The sequence below is a fragment of the Pleurodeles waltl genome, chromosome 9 (assembly GCF_031143425.1).
Source record: "Pleurodeles waltl isolate 20211129_DDA chromosome 9, aPleWal1.hap1.20221129, whole genome shotgun sequence".
In the NCBI taxonomy this organism is placed as follows: domain Eukaryota; kingdom Metazoa; phylum Chordata; class Amphibia; order Caudata; family Salamandridae; genus Pleurodeles; species Pleurodeles waltl.
The window spans coordinates 823,334,934-823,359,102 of record NC_090448.1 but is presented as its reverse complement, the minus strand read 5'-3'; positions in this window follow the sequence as shown (position 1 = coordinate 823,359,102).

Below are 24,169 nucleotides of genomic sequence, written 5' to 3'. Positions count from 1 at the left end.
AGGCTTGTTTGAAGCTTACTAAGGACAGGTGAAGAGCAGATGGAGGAGGGAGGAGTCGTGGGAGGTGGGAAAAGAAGTGGAGGCAAGGCCTCTAGTTAACGGACTCCGTGAGGGCCAAGACTGGTTGGAGTACTGGTCTGGGTAAGTCTAGGGGATAGGCCTAGGTACCTGCTTCATGGTTGGCCATGAAGCTAGTCCTGGGAGGGGGAAGGAGCGCATGATGTGGTAGGCAGAGCCGGTCAGGAATGCAGGTAAGGAGCGAGGGAGGTGTTGCAGAAGGGGGCAGCAGAGAGAAGAAAAGAAGGAGGCAAAAGGGTAGGAAAAAGGCAAGTAGAAGAGAGGCAAAAGAATGACTAGAAAGTGAACAGAGAGGAGAGAGTGGAAAAACAGGCAAAACATGAGAAAAAGAGCATGTAAAACGGAGGAAAAAGAGTGTGGCACAAGGAGTGAAAAAAACAAAAAAAATGAATGGAAAGCAAGTAGAGAGGAATGAGTGGAAAAACAGTCAAGACAGAGGAAAAAGAGCAGGTAAAACAGAGGCAAAAAAGCAATACGCAAGAAATGAAAGAGAAAAAATGGCACACAGAATATGAGAGACAGAAGGATAAGGAGTGAGATGAAAGGAGATCAGAAAAGGAAAAGGTATACGAGTGAGGAGCATGAGGCAGAAGTCACAGGCCTCTATGCAAAGGAGTTGGGTCCACGAGGGCCAAGACTGGTTGGAGTACTGGTCTGAGTAAGTCTAGGGGATAGGCATAGGTACCTGCTTAATAGTGGGCCATGAAGCAGATCCTGTTGGGGGAAAGGAGCACAGGGTGTGGTGTGCAGAGGTGGTCAGGAGCGCAGGTAAGGAACGGGGGAGGTGTTCCAGGAAGTGGGATGCAGAAAAAGAAGAGCAGGTAGGGTAGCAGAGAGAAACAAAGAAGAAGGCAAAAAGCTGAAAAAAAGGCAAGCAAAGCAGATGTAAAAGAATGAGTGGAAAATGAACAAGGATGAGTGAGTGCACAACAGAGCGCAAGGAGCATGCAAAACAGAGGAAATAAAGCAAAGCAGAAGGAGTGAAAAAGCCAAAAGAATGAGTCGAAAGAACACAGAAAGAAGTTAATTGACAAATGGTCAAACTAGAGGAAAAAGTGGAGACATAACATATGAAAGAGAGCAGTGTGCTGGGAGCGAAAGAGGCAAAAGGGCACACAGAATAAGAGAGACATAAACACAACGAGTGAGAGGAAAGGAACGGAGATCAGAAAAGAAAGAATGAAAGAGTGAGAGAGCACGATGCATGAGGCAGCAGTCTCAGCAGCAGCAGAGGTGAAGCCTCTAGGCTCAGTAGGCTGTCACATGAGGGCCAAGACTGGTCAGAGGACTGGTCCAGGTAAGTCAAAAGGAAAGGTTCTAGTTGTCAGCTGAAGCAAAACTTACTGTTAAACATCTGGATTCATTTTTAACATGGCCTTTCTGTCTTTTTTACTTTTTCAGTCAGGGGTCATTACGGTAGCTGTAGAACACATTTTAAAGCCTTTTCTTTTTACATTTACTATTTAAGTATGGTCTGAGAAGAGGGAAAATGCTGGCTTTATGTGATTTTCCTCATTTTTGTACGTGCTGGAACATCAGAATACCAGTCATGACAGTGTAAAACGACCAGGTGGCAACCATAGCCACAGTGCCACTGTACTGGACTCTTCTGATCTTTTGGGCCCATCCACAGTGTTGTAATTCGTACAGAGGAAACTGTTTTAAGAGTTTTAAGAGTTTTAAGAGGAAAGACCAGTGGCAGCAGTCGCTTCCAAAGCTATGCAAAACTTGCTATATTTGAACCATGCCTAGATTTCACTCTCACCTCAAATCTACTGGGCTACAGCCCTCCTCTTTTACATTCCTCATCCATTCCTTCAATATCACAGTTGTGAGGCCCTGCCACACCTAAAGCACTCCTGCCAATCAACATTCTTCACTTTCTATCTCTAAGATACCAAGCCCCAACTGTTAATGTGGAACAAATCCTCTAGGGAAACCTGTTTTTCATTGTGTTCAATCCTCACCAAAGGTGACACTTTCTTTATGGCACACTGGCTTGGGCCTGTGTCTATCCCTTTGTTTCTGTTCATTCTGCATTGGACAATGCTTTTGCTTGTATTTCTCTTACAGCAGTGCGTCAGTACTTGGTGCAATACACGACTTAGAGGCATATTTGTACTTTGTTTGCACTGAATTAGCATCATTTTTTAAAACTCTAATTCAGTGCAAAACAAACTCCATATTTATACTTTGGCGCTAGACCCATCTATCACCAAATTTATGGAGTTAAAGTCATGTTTTGGATGTGGAAACCTCTATTGCCTTAATGAGACGCAAGGCGTTCCCGTGCAAAAAATGACTCTATGGCCTTAACGCCATATTTATGCTCCCGTGCAAAAATGGTGCACGAGAGGGAGGAGGGGTAAAGAAATGTTGCAGAGCTTGCTTTGCCCGATTTTTTAACGCCTGGGTCAGGGCAGGCGTTAGGGGACCTGTGCGCCTATTTCCATGGTGTAACACCATGGAATAAGGACACAGATGCTCTCCCCAGGCCCCAGGGACACCCCAACCCACACCAGAGGGACTGCAGAGGAGGGGGGAACCCCATCCCTGGTAAGTACAAGTAAGTACAGGTAGGTATTTCGGGGCATATTTATACTCTGTTTGCGCCGAATGTGCGAAAAATTTTGACGCACAACTGCGTTGGCGCAGTTGTGCGTCAAAAAGTATTAATATGGGCCTTCATTTTATTTTTTTAAGTGCCTGTCAGGAATAAGGCTGTGCGCGGTCCAGGTCCCGCCGGAAACTCCGCTGTGCGTATTTGCGGCACTTCATGGGCACCACTGGTCATCTCCTCTTGTTCTAGAAGTGGTTATCAGCGTCGCCTGCCCTGTGGTAAAGCTCATGTAGCTGCAGGGTCAGAACATTGGTGGACAAGATGCACTTATCAGTGCTATTCTATGAATGGACTACAATTCCCAGGTTTCTAGAGGCAGCAGCCATCCTGGGGTGTGGCAGGCCTATAAAGCCCAGCCACACCCAAGCACATTCCTCACTATTTTGAAGACTTCGATGCAGTCAGACCTCGTGGGGGTTCCTCTGAAGAAGAGCAGATTTCCTGCATGGCAGATTGACAGCAAATCGGAGTATCCTTGTTTCCATGGTGAATTCAGATACGAGTAGGTCATACTCGTAGCGGTAAGATCTTGATGAGCCCAATCTTGAAGGGAGTCATTATTTCCAAAAGTAAAGTGCCCCCTTAGCACAACGAGCAAAGCGCTTTCAGTCCAAAGAGTAAAGCGCTCCTGACTCGACGATAAAAGCGCTTCAGGCCAAATGAGTAAAGCGGCCTTGGCGCGATGATCAAAGCGCTTCGGACCACATGACTAAAGCGTCCCTTAGCACAACGAGCAAATCGCTTCAGGCCACACGTGTAAGGCGCCCTTGGCACGATAATCAAAGCGCTTCAGTCCACACGAGTAAAGCGCCCTTGGCAAGACAATCAGAGGTGCTTTAGGCCACATGAGTAAAGCGCCCTTGGCATGACAATCAAAAGCGTTTCAGGCCACATGAGGAAAGCGACCTTGACACGCCGGTCAAAGCGCTTCATGCCACATGAGTAAAGCGCACCCTTAGCACAATGAGCAAAGCGCTTCAGGTCACAAGAGTAAAGCGCCCTTGGCACGACAATCAAAGCGTTTCAGGCCACATGAGTAAAGCGGTCTTGGCACGAGGATCAAAACGCTTCAGGCCACATGAGTAAAGCACCCCCTAGCACAACGAGTCTAGCTCTTCAGACAAAACAAGTAAACGTGCTCTCTGGCATAATGAACAAAGCGCTTCATGTACGATGATTAAAGCGCTTCATGAACAACAAACAAGGTGCTTCTGCCCAACAAACAAAGCGCTTCAAGTTCAATGAGTAAAACTTTCAGGCCTTAGTAGTAAATGTGAAAACGTTTTGGAGATAAGCAAATTATAGTTTCATTGTTTTTTGGGAAGCAGAATATATGAGATACATATTTAAGTCTTTGAGAATTTCTAGGCTGAGATCAAACGTTTATGTTATAAATGCATAATTGTTACATGATTGATATTCAGAGTATGACCATAGTCCAAAGCTCTTGCCATCTCAAGGTTCAGAGGTGGCAGTTTGTTCTTGTTCCATGATTCAAAAAAGGGGCTACACCCAATTCACAAAGGGTCTTAATCTGATACCACAGAGACGGCTTTATTCAAGAGTCTATTGGTGAATTTATACTGTAATGAATGAGTATATGCATATTTGTTCTAGCTGTTTCTTTTCAGATCTCTCTCCCTGCAGTTCCCTACCATAATTCCCTTCCCCCCACCTGGCTTCATCATAACTCTGTGCACTGATAGCTTTCTGAGTTGGTGACGCCGGGAGGTGGGCCTTTTGTTCAGCAGCGTGCAGATCCAGAGGAAAGGGCACTGTGACAGTGCCATAGGGGGCCCTCAAATGGGCCCCCATACATGGCACAGGGTGCACTGGCCATGCCCAGGGGACCCTTGTCCCCTGTGCTGGCCATTGGGGTGGTGGGCATGACTCCTGCCTTTTCTAAGGCAGGGGTCATGTGGCATGGTAGTTTTAGTGCCATAAAATGACACTAATCTGGGTAGAGTAATTTTTTTTACTCTAACCTGCCTAACGTCATTTTTGGGTGCAAAATCCTCTGCTTCTATACCGCAAGCTCTACCTGACTAACATCATTTTTATTGACGCTAGCCTACCCTTTGCACTGGCTTGTACCATTCCATAAATATGGTGCCCGGCTGGTGCACAGAAATGGTGCAAGCCGGTGCTAAACTTTTTGGTGCAAAACTGCATTAGTGCAGTTTTGCACCAAAAAGAATAAATCAGGGCCTTAATGTCCTGGTTTGGAAGGTGGTGCTTTTGCCCATAATACAGTGATCTGACCCTTTTTGCATACATATTGCAAAGGCCCATTTGCTTGTAAACAGCTGGAGCAGAGGCCAATACCACGTTCCTTCCGGTTTTCAGATTTGTTGGAGTATATTTCTTCTAAGGATTATGCTTGAGCGAGGTTGATAAATCTCACCCAACATAAGGGTGTGGAGACAGAGACATCAATTACACAGCAAATCAATTTAGAATGGCAATATGATCAATGTGTCCACACAAGGAAAACTCCAGTCTGAAATAAAGTCCAAGGGTTTTATTACAGATTAAGGCTCAAAGTAATGTAGATAATAACTAGAACAAGAATGTAAAGGTACAGAAACATAATAGGCTTTCCAAACCTCCTAAAGAGGTTTGCATGAACTAACATCAAGGAGATTAGGCAACCAGTCAGTGTTACACATAACTGCAATAAGAACATCTGAAATGGAGGAAAAAAGCACTGTTTAATTCTTTCAATCATTTAACAGTTTAAATTCTACAATTTAGTAATAGGTCAAAGAGTAACTCTGGAAATTTGGAAAAGGAAATCTGGGGAAACAGGTGACTAAGGTTGACTAAAAGCAAATAAAAAGGGAAAGTGTCAGAATTTCAGAAGCTTGATCAACAGTATTCTTCTCTGGGTCAAGGGGAAAATCTTTGAGTCTCAGCAAGGAATTTGAAAGGGCCAAAGTTAGAGAGCACTGTACCTCTCAGAGTCCAGGGGGTTCAGCAAGCAGTGAAGAGTGGGAAACATCTCTTTAAAGAAGAAGGGAGGTGAGAATGCTGCAGTGTGGCCTGGAGAGGGACTGCCACTGATCCAAATGAGGAACAGTATTTTAAAGTTCATAGTGCAAGATGATTCATCTATCCATCACTTCGCATGACGTAGAAGGTAAAATTGTGCAATGAAAGTAAGTTGTGTGACACATACTGCAACATTAGTGAAAGTTCCCATTAGTGAAAGCATCTATCCTGGCTCATCTGTGCCAATTGAAACAACTATATAAATAATCCATTCTACAGTTGCTGAATGTTCTGGGCTCAAGGTTAGCCTCTCAGTCTACATTCATTAGTCCCTCCGAAAAATTGTGTCAGCTTGCAATTTAGGTTTTTTCATATAATTTCGTATGTGTTGCCAATCTAAGATAAGGCATCACTGACTATTCCTTTTTCTATCTCAGGTTTAATTTATCTTCTCCTATTTTCAACTTGTCCAATAAATTATTTTTCTACTGTCATAAGAATACAGGTCAGATTGTTTCTATGGACATAAAAGTATCAAAAGTTTGTGTTGGTTCAAAGAAACCTCCCACTGTGTCAATGTTTTTTGCTTTAGCAATGTGTGGTGGTCATACTCCAAATAATCACAGAAAGGTAGGTGACTTGAAGACATTTACTTGAGAATGCCACAACCCTCGGCAGTGTCAGGAACAACTGCCAATCTCTGGAATCATCTTAAACAGCATCCCCAAACATTCTACATTCTAATAAAAATGATGATATTTCATAGTATCACATATCTTAATGGAGTTACCACAATATCTCCCTGCTTCCCAATAAACATTAAACAATATTAAACAATAGAAGATTACATAAAACAGCACTATTGACTTCTAAAACAACTATTTCATAATAGAACATAGTATTACAATTTTAAAAATCAAAATTGAAACAATATCCTATAAAATAAACCTTTAACTCATTGACATGAATATAGACCTGACGAGAAAGAAAGGATAATCATCCAACAACAGAAAATGCAATATAATTCCCCGTTACATATTTAGGCATTTCAGTAATATAAAGGTTTCTTGATAGTTCTAGTACTTCTTCAACTGGTGGAAATATCCTGACTAGGAAGAACACCACCATTGAAAACTGCATCTTGCCAAAGATGAAAGTTACCATTATGATTCACCTTCACTACTCTCTCCTTATTCCATCATTTATCCCCTTTAACACAAATAGCATTCCCTCACACTGCATCAACATGAACCTCTGTCCTGAACTTAGACATGCCTTTAACAACATGTCTGAGATTTATTATGCGCACCCAATCTCCCACTTTTTATTTAGTATCAGACATCTTGACTTTGTAACTATCAAGAAACCAATCTTTCATTTTGACCTGAGAAGACTGAATTTTGGACCGAATGACACTGTCCCTGCTCTTTTCAAGTTCTGTGTAGCGGTAAAAAATACACAACCAACCAGAAAACATTTTAGACATTGGAGAACATTCTCTTATAATTTTGAATGGACTGATACCATTGGTACCATTCAGACGTGAATGATGTGCCCACAACATGCTCTCCACCACCTCCATCACCTCAACTTTATTCTGGATGGACCACTGTATACGATCCATCAACATTAGTTTATTTTTTTCCACAAGTTATGTTATGTTATGGAATCTTGTAGAGTGCATAGCTACCCAAAAAATCAGCTTCCCAGCGCTAACAGAAATCATGAAAAGAGGTGCTTTGCTTTAAGGGAAGAGACATCTCTTCAATTGCTTCCTGAAACTTAGCAGATTGCTGTTGGATGTGAGGTAACAAGGCAGAGCGTTCCAGAGCTCAGACACTAGATAGCCAAACGATTGGCCTCTATCTCTTGCTCTTTTAATTCTTGGAGAGGCTACAATAGAGCAAATTCCTTATCTTAGCTCTCATTATTATTTGGTATGACAAGATGACTTAGGATGTGTGAGACCTGTGCATGTTTAACTTATGCGCAAAACATAGAGCTTTACATTTGATTGGTTTACTCACTGGCAGCCAACGAAAGCTTGCCAGAGCTGAACGGGCAGAGTGTGTTTTTGGAAGGCCCAACAGTATGTGTGCTGCAGCATTTTGAACAACTTGCAGCTTCATAATCACATAGGCAGGGCTGCCTAAATAGAGAGAGTTGCCATAGTCTAAGAGAGGAAGTATAAGTCCTTGAGCAACTAATCTCTGAGTGTCCTTTGAGAGCTATTTAATTGTCTTTCTAAGGGCTCTCAGTAGACCAAATCAAACCCCGTAACTCTCTTTACCTGGGTGGTCATGGTGAGGTCTTTATCGATTAATACCCACAAGCTTTTTACTTCTCTTTGGAGGGAGGCAGTTGCCCTGACATGCCGGCCAGCGAATGTGGTCCCACAGTGATGGATTATTACCCATCACCATTACTTTGTTTTTTTCATCATTTAATTTTAGGCAACTGTCTGTCATCCAGTTGTTCATTTTCCCCAAGCAGATGGACAGAGACTCCAATGATAAGCTGGTGTTGTGTGATAGGGAGACAACAATTTCAGTGTCGTCAGCATACAACACCATGGTGAGCCCTGATGAACAAATAAAGTCTGCTAGAGGGCAAACAAGACATTAAAAGGGATGGGGCTCATGGACAAGCCCTGAGGCACTCCACATTTGAGCTGATGTACCTCTGACAAACAGGGCCCTTCCCAGACTTGGAAACATCTATTGTCCAGAAAAGTATGGCAGCCACCTTAGTGCCTTTCCAGTGATGCCTACTGCCTCCGATCTGTGATGAAGGATAATGTGGGAGACAGTGCCAAATGCAGCACTCAGGTCCAGGAGAATGAGTGCAGCTGTTCTCCCTTGTTCTAGTGCTTTGTTGAGATCCTCCGAAGCTGATAATAGAGCTTTCTCAGTACAGTTACCAGGCTGAAAGCCCGTTTGCGTCCGGTGCAAGAGGTTGTGCATCTCCAGGTACTCAGTTACCACTTATTCTATGATCTTACTGATGCTTGGGAGCAATGATATTGATCTGTAGTTCTCAATTTAGACCTGGGCCCAGAGTGGACTTTTTGAGCAGCAAACTAATGACTGCATGTTTCCAAGGATCCGGAACTAGTCCAGTTTCCAAGGAGGTATTGAAGAAGGTCGTCAAAGCGGCCATGACAATATCACCTCCCTTCAAAAGTACATTGGAAGAGCAGGATCCAGTGGAGAACCAGATGTAACTATTTTCGCTGCTGCAGTGATAGTGTCATTATTCAATGGGGGGAAAGTTTAAAAGGCCTGTCGAGGCCTTTTTAGCTGGCCTGGGCTTTGGATGCTGGAAATTAGAACTAAGGCCCATATTTATACTTTTTGCGTCAAAACGTTTACGGCTGGCTAACGCCATTCCTACGCACCATGCAGGCGTCTTATTTAAGGATTGACGTTAGCCGGTGCTGCAGGCTGGTCAGAGTAAAAAAAAAAGACTCAAACCAGGCAGCGCCGGCGTAGGGGGAAAATGGGGGTGTGCTTCAAAACATGGTGCAAGTCAGGTTTGAGTAAAAAAATCATGGCTCAAACCGGACTTGCGCCATTTTTTTACGTACAACCCCCATTGAAATGACTCCTGTCTTAGCAAAGACTGGAGTCATGCCCCCTTGCCCAATGGCCATGCCCAGGGGACTTCTGTCCCCTGGGCATGGCCATTGGGCACAGTGCCATGTAGGGGGGCCCAAATTCGGCTCCCCTATGCCACTTTAATTTTTTTTTTAAATGATACTTACCCCAACTTACCTGTACCTACCTGTGATGGGTCCTCCCATCCATGGGTGTCCTCCAGGGGTGGGCGAGGGGGGCAGGGGGTGTCCCTGGGGGCAGGGAAGGACACCTGTGGACTGCTTCCATGGTCAGAGACCATGGAAGTGAGCCCACAGGTCCCTGAATGCCTGCCCTCACCCAGGCGTTAAAAAACGGCGCACATCAGGCTGGGCGATGTTTTTTTAAGGCACACCTCCTCCTGTGTGTCAAAATGACACGGGAGTATAAATAAGCGCACATCAGACTGGGTGCAGGTTTTAAAGGCCTGTCCCCTCCTGTGTGTCAAAATGACGCGGGAGTATAAATAAGGCGCACAGGCCTTAAAGTCATTTTTCAGGCGGAAACGCCTACCTTGCATGTCATTAACGCAAGGCGGTTTCCTGCATCCAAAAAATTACACACACAGAGGAATTTTGACGTCTGCGGGTTCGGACGTCAAAGTATAAATATGGGGCAAGGTTTGCACTGAATGTGCGTCAAAATTTTTGATGCACATTCGGCGCAAACAGAGTATAAATATGCCCCTAAATCTCCTACAGGGGAGTCATAAATAAGACTTACTTCACTGAGAAAGAAATTGGCAAACAGCTTGCAGTGCTTCTTCTTAGGAGGTGGACTCGTTCCTGATGTTTTAGGCTTCAGAAAGTAGTTAACAATTGCATAAATCTCCTTAGAGGGTTGCAAGGACTACTTGATCCTTTCTGAAAAGTCCTCCAGTCTTGCTTTACGAATTAAATGTTTTAATATTTTCAGAGCCCTTTTATATTCAGACTTCCTATCCTCATCATATTGAAGTCTCTATTTTCTTTGGAGTTGTTTACAGTCCTGTTTAAGCTCCCTAATTTCTGGGGAAACCATTTAGCACTGGCTCTCATTCTGGAGAATTTCCGGACTTTTCTAGGAATAAGTGCCTCCAAAGTAGCCTCAAGCCATTTCTCAAAGGCCAAGTGGGCACCAACAACATCCCCAGTCAGATTCAGAACAGAATCTTGTAGGGCATCTTTCCAGCAAGTGACAGTGGGCTAAAAAATATCTGGACTAGTAATTAAGAATTCAATCATAAGGTGATCTGACCATAAAATGGGTAGCGGAGTGTTGACCATTATATTGTGCAAGTTAGTAAAAATAGTGTCCAATGTATGTCCCTTCACATGTGTAGGAAGTGTGACCAGCTGGGTGAATTGAATCGCCGGTAAGTCTTATGTACGTTTTAAAGCTTGTATACATGACTTATCATCCAGATGTATATTTACAAGTCCATTGGGTTGTGGATGATAAAGAGAAATTTTACTGTGCTTGCTGACATTTGGCTCTAAAAATCCAAGTGTAGCCTGCAAAACAAATTGGAAACCATTGTGTGACACAATCACTTTGGGAAAACCTTTCCTTAGAAAAACCTTCTTAAAAAAAATGGATCACCCCATTTGTGTTATTTACTTCCATGAAACCCTCCTCCCACCATTTGCTGTAGTAATCATCAACAACAATGGCAAACCTTAACTTCCGTGGAAGAAAACTGAAAGGTCCAATAAAATCTCTAGCTAACTTAGACCAAGGTCCTTCGAGTATTTCAGTGGATTGAAGTGGAATGGGGCTTGTCTTCAAGACCTTATCACTATTAGCACATATAACACATCTTTCAACCAACTCAACTACATCACTATCCATGCTTGGCTACCAATAGTTCATTCTGATCTTTGTTTTTGTAATGGTTTGACCTAGATGCCCTTCATGAGCACACAACATTATCTTTTCTCTCAGACCAACTAGAGGTATTAACGTTCTCCCCCACATTAGCATGCCTTCATTTTCAATAGATAACTCATCTTCTGTTTTATAGAGGTGCTGAATGTTAGCAGGCAACTGTTTTTAGGTCAAGCCTAGGCAGCGCTTCTGTATTCACTTGGTGGGCTTATAGCCCACCCACAGCTTTTGACTGGCTTATGTTAGTGTCTTTTGAAAAATGTTGCTTCTAATTGGTTAATGTTTCATGTTTGCCCCATCTTTTTCACAATTTTTAACTCCCATGGAGTATCCCTGCCGGACTTGTCCTCTTCCATTTCTGCCATTGTTTTTTGTGTTTCTGGAACACTGTAATGACTTCAGTATGTGAAGCCTCGGCTGGGGAGCGCATGCACCTTTTGTTAAGCTTCACTGGGAAAGAACATTTCAGGCAATGTTTACACTGTGTGGGATGGTTCAGCACCTGGATAAAGGCCTGGCTTGCTTATGAAATTTTGCCCAGAGGTCACAGAGCTTTTGTTTTTGTATCATGGTGCCCGCTGCACAGCAGTTATGCTTCATGTTTCAGCTGCATGCCTAACATTTTCTGCACTGCACACACTTTCATTTCTGCCTATTTACCCTTCAGGTTGTAGGGTAGTTCGATTCTCTGCCCACACTGTGAGAAAGTAGCCTTGTTACCCCCCCCTTTTGGCCTGTTTTTGAGTATATGTCAGGGTGTTTTTACTGTCTCACTGGGATCCTGCTAGCCAGAGCCCAGTGCTCATAGTGAAAACCCTATGCTGTCAGTATGTTTGTTATGTGTCACTGGGACCCTGCTAGCCAGGACCCCAGTGCTCATAAGTTTGTGGCCTATATGTATGTGTTCCCTGTGTGATGCCTAACTGTCTCACTGAGGCTCTGCTAACCAGAACCTCAGTGGTTATGCTCTCTCTGCTTTCCAAATTGTCACTAACAGGCTAGTGACCAATTTCACAAATTCACATTGGCATACTGGAACACCCATATAATTCCCTAGTATATGGTACTGAGGTACCCAGGGTATTGGGGTTTCAGGAGATCCCTATGGGCTGCAGCATTTCTTTTGCCACCCATAGGGATATCTGACAATTCTTACACAGGCCTGCCAGTGCAGCCTGAGTGAAATAACGTCCACGTTTTTTTCACAGCCATTTACCACTGCACTTAAGTAACTTATAAGTTACCTATATGTCTACCCTTCACCTGGTGAAGGTTGGGTGCAAAGTTACTTAGTGTGTGGGCACCCTAGCACTAGCCAAGGTGCCCCCACATTGTTCAGGGCAAATTCCTCAGACTTTGTGAGTGCGGGGACACCATTACACGCGTGCACTGTACATAGGTCACTACCTATGTACAGCGTCACAATGGTAACACCGAACATGGCCATGTAACATGTCTAAGATCATGAAATTGTCACCCCAATGCCATTCTGGCATTGGGACAATTCCATGATCCCCCGGGTCTCTAGCACAGAACCCGGGTACTGCCAAACTGCCTTTTCAGGGTTTACTACTGCTGCTGCTAACCCCTCAGACAGGTTGCTGCCCCCCTGGGGTCCAGGCAGCCCTGGCCCAGGAAGGCAGTACAAAGGATTTCCTCTGAGAGAGGGTGTGACACCCTCTCCCTTTGGAAATAGGTGTGAAGGCTGGGAAGGAGTAGCCTCCCCCAGCCTCTGGAAATGCTTTGATGGGCACAAATGGTGCCCATCTCTGCATAAGCCAGTCTACACCGGTTCAGGGATCCCCCAGCCCTGCTCTGGCTCGAAACTGGACAAAGGAAAGGGGAGTGACCACTCCCCTGACCTGCACCTCCCAAGGGAGGTGCCCAGAGATCCTCCAGTGTGCCCCAGACCTCTGCCATCTTGGAAACAGAGGTGTTGCTGGCACACTGGACTGCTCTGAGTGGCCAGTGTCAGCAGGTGACGTCAGAGACTCCTTCTGATAGGCTCTTACCTCTCTTAGTAGCCAATCCTCCTTCCTAGGTAGCCAAACCTCCTTTTCTGGGTATTTAGGGTCTCTGCTTTGGGGAACTCTGCAGATAACGAATGCAAGAGCTCACCAGAGTTCCTCTGCATCTCCCTCTTCACCTTCTGCCAAAGGATCGACCGCTGACTGCTCAGGACGCCTGCAAAACCGCAACAAAGTAGCCAGACGACTACTAGCAACCTTGTATCGCTTCATCCTGCCGGCTTTCTCGCCTGTTTCCTGGTGGTGCATGCTCTGGGGGTAGCCTGCCTCCTTCTTGCACCAGGAGCTCTGAAGAAATCTCCCGTGGGTCGACGGAATCTTCCCTCTGCAACCGCAGGCAACAAAACACAGCATCATCGGTCCTCTGGGTCCCCTCTCAGCGCAAAGAGCGTGGTCCCTGGAACTCAGCAACTCTGTCCAAGTGACTCCCACAGTCCAATGACTCTTCAGTCCAAGTTTGGTGGAGGTAAGTCCTTGCCTCCCCACGCTAGACTGCATTGCTGGGTACCGCATGATTTGCAGCTGCTCCGGCTCCTGTGCACTCTTCCAGGATTTCCTTCATGCACAGCCAAGCCTGGGTCCCCGACACTCTAACCTGCAGTGCACAACCTTCTGAGTTGTCCTCCGGCGTCATGGGACTCCCTTTTGTGACTTTGCGTGGACTCCAGTTCACTCCTCTTCTAAGTGCCTGTTCCGGTACTTCTGCTGGTGCTGCCTGCTTCTGTGAGGGCTCCCTGACTTGCTGTGCGCCCCCTTTGTCTCCTCATCCATGTGGCGACATCCTGGTCCCTCCTGGGCAACAGCAGCATCCAAAAACCCTAACTGCAACCCTTGCTGCTAGCAAGGCTTGTTTGCGGTCTTTCTGCGTGGGAACATCTCTGCAAGCTTCTTCACGACGTGGGACATCCATCCTCCACAGGGGAGGTTCCCAGTCCTCTTCGTTCTTGCAAAACACCAAGCTTCTTCCATCCAGTGGCAGCTTCCTTGCACCCTCAGCTGGCATTTCCTGGGCTCCTGCCCACTCTCAACACTGTTGCGACTCTTGGACTTGGTCCCCTTGTCTTACAGGTACTCAGGTCCGGAAATCCACTGTTGTTGCATTGCTGGTGTTGGTTTTCCTTGCAGAATCCGCCTATCACGACTTCTGTGCTCTCTGGGGGTTGTAGGTGCACTTTACACCTACCTTACAGGGTCTTGGGGAGGGCTATTTTTCTAACCCTCACTGTTTTCTTACAGTCCCAGCTACCCTCTACAAGCTCACATAGGTTTGGGGTCCATTCGTGGTTCGCATTCCACTTTTGGAGTGTATGGTTTGTGTTGCCCCTATACCTATGTGCTCCTATTGCAATTTATTGTAACTTTACACTGCTTGCATTACTTCCTTTTGCTATTACTGCATAATTTCGGTATTGTGTACATATATCTTGTGTATATTTGGCATCTTCACACTGAGGGTACTCACTGAGATACTTTTGGCATATTGTCATAAAAATAAAGTACCTTTATTTTTTGTATATCTGTGTATTGTGTTTTCTTATGATATTGTGCATATGACACCAGTGGTATAGTAGGAGCTTTACATGTCTCCTAGTTCAGCCTAAGCTGCTTTGCTATAGCTACCTTCTATCAGCCTTAGCTGCTAGAAACAGCTCTTCTACACTAATAAGGGATAACTGGACCTGGCACAAGGTGTAAGTACCTCTGGTACTCACTACAAGCCAGGCCAGCCTTCTACACACACTACGTGCAGGTGACAGACCTCTGGTTGTCTTCACTGTGTTTATAACAGGGACACCTGGAATGAGTCGTGGCACCTGGGAACCCTTACATTTCACCTCTGGTAAAGTTGGGGTACTCGTGGAGAAGGGCCAAGTTTAAAACGTAACTGAACCTTTTGGTGCTGCAAGGTGATTAGAGGTTGCCATTAGCACTATGTTGATTTAAGAAACCACAGAATGTTGGCAGCAAATTATTGAGACATTAAACGTTTTATGGAAGCCTTTTATTTTGATTTTGATTTGGGGAACGAAGAGAAGCAGACGTGTTTAGTGGAGAGCTCCCTGTATAGGATGGTGCAGAGTCTGAGTTATCAGTTTATTTGGTGACAGCGTGAAGTTTGATGTGTAAATACTGTCAATGTGATACTAGCTCCATGCTATGGGTCTCCTACTGCCACACTGACGACTAATAGTGCAGGCAGCAGAGGGTGCCGCAGGGCTGCTGGCTGGCATCTGATCAATGGGCCGAGTGTCTTGTGTATACAGAGAGGATTCCAGGCACTCCTTCAATCTACCCGAGCACTGTCACTGCCTGCTCTCTGACTCCAGGGTATCGCCCGCTCCCAGTGGGTCTTGCGAGGGGAAGGCCCCTCTCCGGTGCCATTAGGACCCCTCAATGCTGAGCTTCAATCTTCCTCTCTGGAAGCTGTACACAATGCTTCACTAGCAGTGCAGGTAACGAGACCAATCCCGCTAGTGCTCATGAGGCAGTTGATTCCCGAGGCACTCTGTACAAATGCACCAATTCTCTCCAGTGCATGCTGTGACAGAATCCATGCATGGGAAGCATCCAGTATGTGTTTGCCTGTTTGTAATACACCAACCACCCCCCATCATTAACCCATAGTGCTTGGATTACCCCACATTTTGGTTCTATGTGATTCCTACAAACGGTATCTCTCAGGCTTCTCTCACGTCGCCTTGTTGCATGTTCTTTGTTCTTTTTTTGGGATTCCTGTGTTTACGCAATAAATCACCCCTGTTCTTTAACTGTTACGCTTTCTTTTCTCATCACCCTGAATTATTTCATTGTCCCCCTCTTGTTTAACCTGTCTCTTTGTATCTCCTCCTGTTTAAGATTTTTTTATTGAGAATCTTTCAGAGAAAGTAACATAATAAATCACACAATACACAAATTATCATTTTGCCCATTGTTTTCTCCTGGGTACCCCTTCTGTCTTTCAAAGTCATCCTTTGTTTTTTCCTTTACCTTTTAATTCATATTTAGATCCTATATGACACTGGTCTGCGGTGAGGGGCATTCTAAAGGAGTCGCTTCATACAACCTACATTCCTGGGGGGGTGTATGCTACTTATGTGGGGACAGCTTTGCAGCACATTGTGTTCTGTCAATCATGCAACAACAAAGACTCGGGGCTCAGTTTTCTCCTTCAGTCTTGAGTTGTGCAACTCTGACAGCTGAACCCTGGCTCTCCAAGGACCTCTAGGAACTGCATGTATTAGTGCAAAATGGTGCACCCAGTGCTGTATATTCCTGTCCAGGAACCTCTAGTGATGGCCTGCCGTAGTGCACCATAGCTCACCCTGCAATGATGCTGGCTGATAATGTGCTGAATGGCTAAACACATATAAGGTCCCAAAGGCAAGACCTATTAGCAATGCCAAAGCTTATTCTTTTGGCCACCCCCCTGTGACATACTTGGATACTTCCTTTAAAGGATCATCTTCTGTAAAAGCTACTTCCCATTCATGTTCAGTAAAACTACCCAGGTTACACACATCAATAGCAGAAATTAAACATTCCTTATCATCCTTTCCATTGCCAGTATCATTGTCTTCAGGCATTGGTGAATGTGATAGATAATCAGCTCTTATATTCTTCCCTCCTGATACATGGTCAATGTGAAAGTTATACTTTAGTAGTTTAGAACTCAATCTCGTTATTCTGGGTGTGTGATGTTTTATGACATTACCATTCAATCTTTTAACCAAAAGCTTGTGATTTGTTTTAAGAATTAACGTCCTTCTCCAAGCACAGCATTTAAAGCATTCAAATGCCCAACTACAAACTAATAGCTCTTTTTCTATTACTGAAAAAATCTTCTCGTTTTTTCTCAAAGCAATGGTAGTAAACCCTAAGGTTTGTTCACCACCCTCCTTGATCTGAGACAATGTGGCCCTCAAACCTTCATTACTTGCATCAACAGTGATGATGCATTCTTTATGTGGATCAAAAGGTGTGAACACCTTAGCTGACATAATATCATTTTTCAACACTACAAATTAATTCTGGCACTTTTCATTCCATAATTGTTTTTCCCTTTTTTTTAACAATTCACGTAATACAGATGTTTTAGCAGCAAAAGTCTTGATTAATTTGGTTTAGATAATAGAATTTCCACACTCCTTAAAAAGATGCAACTGGTTGATATGTGTCTGGGTTAGGAGGATTAACACTGGCATCAACTAAACTTGGTTGTGGTTGAACCACCTTCTCAGAAATTACATGTCCTAAGTACTCTATGCTGTTTTTCTGAACTCACAGTACTTCATGTTGGCTACAATTTCTGCCTCCTTTATCCTTTTTCAAAACAATAGTCATGGTTTTAATATGCTCTTTCAAATCCTTTCTAGCAACTAGGATATCCTGAAAAGTGACAGCCCCTATTACTCCTTTCAAAACATCCTCCAGAATCAGTTGAAAAACAGATTCTGTAGACACCAGCCCAAAAGGCATATTCTTAATTTGAAAAGTCCCTACTGGTAAAACAAACGCAATCAAATGGCTAGAAGAAGGGTCCAATTCCACCTGATGATATGCAGATGCTAGGCCAATTTTACTAAAAACTGTGGCACCTGCAAACACAATGACTATATCATTTATTCTGGGAAGGGGAGTCAACCCAAATAACCTTATTCAAACTTCTGAGGTCTATACAAACTCTCAAATCTCCATTATTTTTCTGGCTTTCACCAAGGGAGATAGCCATCAAATTGACTCCACTGGTTTGATTACATCATCTTCTCACATTGTCCTAAGTACTTCTGCTAAATCTTCTCTTACACTAAATAGTACTTTCTTTAACTTGTGTTTGATAGGTATAGCATTTCCTTGAACTCACGTTTTATGCTTGAACTCCTTTATCCTGGCCAGTTTGTTAACGAATGCAGACATGAAAGACTTTATCCATACATTGTCTACCACTGATGGAATGTCATTAACCTTATCCTCCTGTGCAACAACTGTTGCTTATATCTTCCTCCCTGATATGAGGGTCATCCCAAAAAGACCTTGGTGATACCAACCTAGAATGTTGAGCCCCTTTTTAGCCTTACATACTTTCCCTTTCATCTTCCTCCCTTTGAATTCTAAGAAGGACTCAAATTACTTACTCAACGCAAACTTCCTTCTATCATATGTGACTGCATCCCTGTCAGGCATTTTCAATTCCCTCACCCCCCAATTTTCTTTGCATAATTCTTTTGAAATCATGGTGATTCTTGCCCCAGAATCAATCAACAAGTTGAGTACTTTCTTATCAACCATGATGTCTTCATATGAGTCAGCACAATTAGTTTCTCTCCCTTGAACTACTACAAGTACATCCGTTCCAAAACTAGGTTCATCTTCTGACACATCATTAGATTCCCTCTCTAGGAGAACATTGACTTTCTCTTTGTTGATCTGGCATACCTTGGCAAAATGTCTTAACTTCCCACATGTCCTACAAGTAGCATTTTTCGCTGGACAATGATGACCATTAGGTGTGTGATTAGTATAAGCACACCTAAAACAAATATTTTTCTGCTTGTAAAATGGATTCAAATGTTTTCCTTCTTTTTCTTTATTTTTTTTAATGAGCTCCTGGTTTTCCCTGTTTCTTTTCCTGGCTCTTTTACTTGAACCACCTACATTGTTCTTTCTGTGTCAATTCTTTACATGACTTCTGTGATAATTCTACACTTTTAGCTATTTTTATAGTTTCAGTTAGAATGGGATTCTTTAATGTTAACAATTTTTCTTGTACCTTTTACCCCAACATTTAACTACAATTTGATCCTGAATCAACTGTATTGTAAAGTTTTCAAATTCACATTCCCCTGAAAGATTGCGTAGTGCCACCACATAGCAGACAATAGATTCATCCTGACACTGTTCCTGTGTGAAAAACATATGTAGCTTGACAATAAGGCTAGGCTGAACATCATGATGTTTTTCTAATGCCACGACAGCTGACTGAAATTCATCAAAATCATCTGCGTCTTCAACCAATTCAAATGGTAGTAGATGCACATATTTAGATTGCCATTCAAAGCCTAAATTGTGTTCTAACACAAACATTTTCCTTTCCAGGCAGTACCTGTTGCCACCAATAGCTCTAATGTACTTTGTGAAACCTCTATACCATGTTTTTCAATGTATGGGTGGTTTTCCAGGTATTTGAAGAAATGGAGGTGGTGCACTGACACCTTGCATACTGTTACAACATAATGTTAAACTGTATAACTGTATAAACTGTATAAAATAACTTAAAAGGACCAAACAAATTCACTTGCAACACACAAAAATATGTTGGCATCACAGAAGATGAGATTTATTGCAACAGGCAAAAATGTGTGCGTGTCACAGCAAATAACAGTAGAACAAATGACCCTTCACAACCTTCCTATTTATGGTGTTGTCCTATAGAGAGTGACTTTGTGCTACTGTTAAAATGACTGTCCAAAATTACTGCCACTTTGAAATTCAAGAAAAATATTTATATAAGTGTATAGCTGGGTTATGCTTTTTTGTAGATGAAATAAGGTGTGCACACCACCAAAATTCTAGAAGTGTGCCAGATAAGATAATCATGGTGCGTGCATCACCAACAAATCAAAGTGTTCACATCAAAGAGATACTAATAATGTGCGAGGTATGTTAAGCACGTTGTGAGCATCACCTGAAATCAGGACTGTAGGAGGCTGGATTGGCTTGTAGTGAGTACCAAGGGGTACTTACACCTTGCACCAGGTATCCCTTATTAGTGTATAGGGTGTCTAGCAGCTTAGGCTGATAGATAATGGTAGCTTAGCAGAGCAGCTTAGGCTGAACTAGGAGACAAGTGAAGCTCCTACAGTACCACTAGTGTCATATGCACAATATCATAAGAAAACACAATACACAGATATACTAAAAATAAAGGTACTTTATTTTTATGACAATATGCCAAAGTATCTCAGTGAGTACCCTCAGTATGAGGATAGCAAATATACACAAGATATATGTACACAATACCAACAATATGCAGACAGTATTAGAAAACAGTGCAAACAATGTATAGTTACAATAGGATGCAATGGGTGCACATAGGGATAGGGGCAACACAAACCATATACTCCAAAAGTGGAATGCAAACCACAAATGGACCCCAAACTTATGTGACCTTGTAGAGGGTCGCTGGGACTGTAAGAAAACAGTGAGGGTTAGAAAAAATAGCCCACCCCAAGACCCTGAAAAGTGAGTGCAAAGTGCCCTAAAGTTCCCCAAAGAGCACAGAAGTCGTGATAGGGGAATTCTGCAGGAAAGACCAAAACCAGCAATGCAACAACGATGGATTTCCAGACGAGAGTACCTGTGGAACAAGGGGACCAAGTCCAAAAGTCACGATCAAGTCGAGAGTGGGCAGATGCCCAGGAAATGCCAGCTGTGGGTGCAAAGAAGCTGCTACTTGACAGTAGAAGCTGAGGATTCTGCAAGAACAACAAGAACTAGAAACTTCCCCTTTGGAGGATAGATGTCCCACGTCGTGAAGAGTCGTGCAGAAGTGTTTTCCTGCAGAAAGACTGCAAACAAGCCTTGCTAGCTGCAAAGCTTGCGGTTAGGGTTTTTGTATACTGCTGTGGCCCAGGAGGGACCAGGATGTCGCCAATTGCGTCAGGGGACAGAGGGGGCGATCAGCAAGACAAGGATCCCTCTCAAAAGCAGGCAGCACCCGCAGAAGTGCTGGAACAGGCACTACAAAGTGGAGTGAAATGGTGCTCACCCAAAGTTGCACAAGAGAGTCCCACGCCGCCGGAGGACAACTCAGGAGGTCGTGCAATGCAGGTTAGAGTGCTGTGGACCCAGGCTTGGCTGTGCACAAAGGAAATCTTTGTGGAGTGCACAGGAGCCGGAGTAGCTGCAAAACACGCAGTTCCCAGCAATGCAGTCTGGCGTGGGGAGGCAAGGACTTACCTCCACCAAACTTGGACTGAAGAGTCACTGTACTGTGGGAGTCACTTGGACAGAGTTGCTGAGTTAAAGGGACCTCGCTCGTCATGCTGAGAGGAGACCCAGAGGACCAGTGATGCAGTTCTTTGGTGCCTGCGGTTGCAGGGGGAAGATTCCATCGACCCACAGGAGATTTCTTCAGAGCTTCTAGTGCAGAGAGGAGGCAGACTACCCCCACAGCATGCACCACCAGGAAAACAGTCGAGAAGGCGGCTGGATCAGCGTTACAGTGTCGCAGTAGTCGTCATTGCTACTTTGTTGCAGTTTTGCAGGCTTCCAGCGCGGTCAGCAGTCGATTCCTTGGCAGAAGGTGAAGAGAGAGATGCAGAGGAACTCGGATGAGCTCTTGCATTCGTTATCTAAGGAATTCCCCAAAGCAGAGACCCTAAATAGCCAGAAAAAAGGGTTTGGCTACTTGGGAGAGAGGATAGGCTAGCAACACCTGAAGGAGCCTATCCGAAGGAGTCTCTGACGTCACCTGCTGGCCCTGGCCACTCAGAGCAGTCCAGTGTGCCAGCAGCACCTCTGTTTCCAAGATGGCGGAGGTCTGGAGCTCACTGGAGGAGCTCTGGGCACCTCCCAGGGGAGGTGCAGGTCAGGGGAGTGGTCACTCCCCTTTCCTTTGTCCAGTTTCGCGCCAGAGCAGGGCTGCGGGGTCCCTGAACCGGTGTAGACTGGCTTATGCAGAAATGGGCACCATCTGTGCCCATGAAAGCATTTCAAGAGGCTGGGGGAGGCTACCCCTCCCCAGCCCTGACACCTTATTCCAAAGGGAGAGGGTGTAACACCCTCTCTCTGAGGAAGTCCTTTGTTCTGCCTTCCTGGGCCAAGCCTGGCTGGACCCCAGGAGGGCAGAAACCTGTCTGAGGGATTGGCAGCAGCAGCACCTGCTGTGAAACCCCTGAAAAGGCAGTTTGGCAGTACCCGGATCTGTGCTAGAGACCCATGGGATCATGGGATTGTGCCAACAATGCCAGGATGGCATTGAGGGGGCAATTCCATGATCATAGACATGTTACATGGCCATATTCGGAGTTACCATTGTGAAGCTACACATAGGTAGTGACCTATATGTAGTGCACGCGTGTAATGGTGTCCCCGCACTCACAAAGTCCGGGGAATTGGCCCTGAACATTGTGGGGGCACCTTGGCTAGTGCCAGGGTGCCCACACACTAAGTAACTTAGCACCCAACCTTTACCAGGTAAAGGTTAGACATATAGGTGACTTATAAGTTACTTAAGTGCAGTGTAAAATGGCTGTGAAATAACGTGGACGTTATTTCACTCAGGCTGCAGTGGCAGGCCTGTGTAAGAATTGTCAGAGCTCCCTATGGGTGGCAAAAGAAATGCTGCAGCCCATAGGTATTTCCTGGAACCCCAATACCCTGGGTACCTCAGTACCATATACTAGGCAATTATAAGGGTGTTCCAGTATGCCAATGTAAATTGGTAAAATTGGTCACTAGCCTGTTAGTGACAATTTGGAAAGAAATGAGAGAGCATAACCACTGAGGTTCTGATTAGCAGAGCCTCAGTGAGACAGTTAGGCACCACACAGGGAACACATACATATAGGTCACAAACTTATGAGCACTGGGGTCCTGGCTAGCAGGGTCCCAGTGACACATAACAAACATACTGAAAACATAGGGTTTTCACTATGAGCACTGGGCCCTGGCTAGCAGGATCCCAGTGAGACAGTGAAAACACCCTGACATACACTCACAAACAGGCCAAAAGTGGGGGGAGAAAGAGGCTACTTTCTCACAAGGACTACACACAAAAACCTAATGATGCAGCATAGATGTTAACATGGTGTGCGCATCACCAACACTTTCAACTAATGCCGGTAGGCACTGACCATCGCAGTCCATTCAGGTGCCTCTGTATGGATTCAGTGAGTACTTTGAATGTGGGTGCCCAAACTTCCTCAGTAAAGATGGCTGCCGTCAGTCAAGGTCTAGTTTCACACAAGGTAGGTGCCTCAGTACACCTTGTGGGCATAACGCGTCACAGAACCACAGTGCAGTTAAGAACTCAGATTGGAATTCTGGCATGCTCAAGCACACAAGGAATCTTGTGTGAGCGCTCTAGCGCATTTTAGAAAAATCTTCCTCAGGTACCCTACAGTAAATTTTCCAATGAAATCTTTGTTACTTTACCGCTGATGCCGCGCCACTTGTTCCTTTAGGCGATAGCCACTGGCACAACACATGGGTGCGGATAGGTCATGTAGAAGTGCTGGAGAGGTGACGCTTGACACATACAAAATCTTATCTTTAAATGTTGACATCATCTTTGTAGGTTCTTGAGTTGTGGAACTTTTTTGCCAAATTGTGGTAGTCATACTCTCCAAATAATAACACAAGAAACATAGGTGACTTGAAGACATTAAGTTGAGAGTGCCACAACCCTTGGCAGTTATAGGATCATCTACCAATCTCTGGAATTATCCCTGACAGCATCCCCACACATTCTACATTCTAATAAGAATGATGATATGTCATAGTATGACATATCGTGACATTACCACACAAAGCTGCTAAAATGTTTCATGATTGGAACAATTGAGAAAACAAGGTAATATTTTGAATAATAATATTGAAAATATTCCTGCTGATATAAAAGTGTTAGCAACAGGGAACAGGAAATCCTATATGACAAGGGTCTAACATGATATGTGATTCCCTCACTCACTGATGAAGGCAACCTGGTGCACACATAACAATCTTTAACTTCCATGGTATTCACAAACTCATTTAATAATTTGTAATAGGCATTTGTAAACAAATCACCCCTGGATCCATTTGCATGCAATTCTTTCTCAGGAAGCAAAGCCTTTTGGTTCACTATTGGGCTTGCGAAACTTGGGACTCATGTGGATTTAACTTTTTCTGAATCGCTAGGTTTGGGTAAACTGAATCCAATAAAAAAATAAAGCAATCATTATAACTGTCAT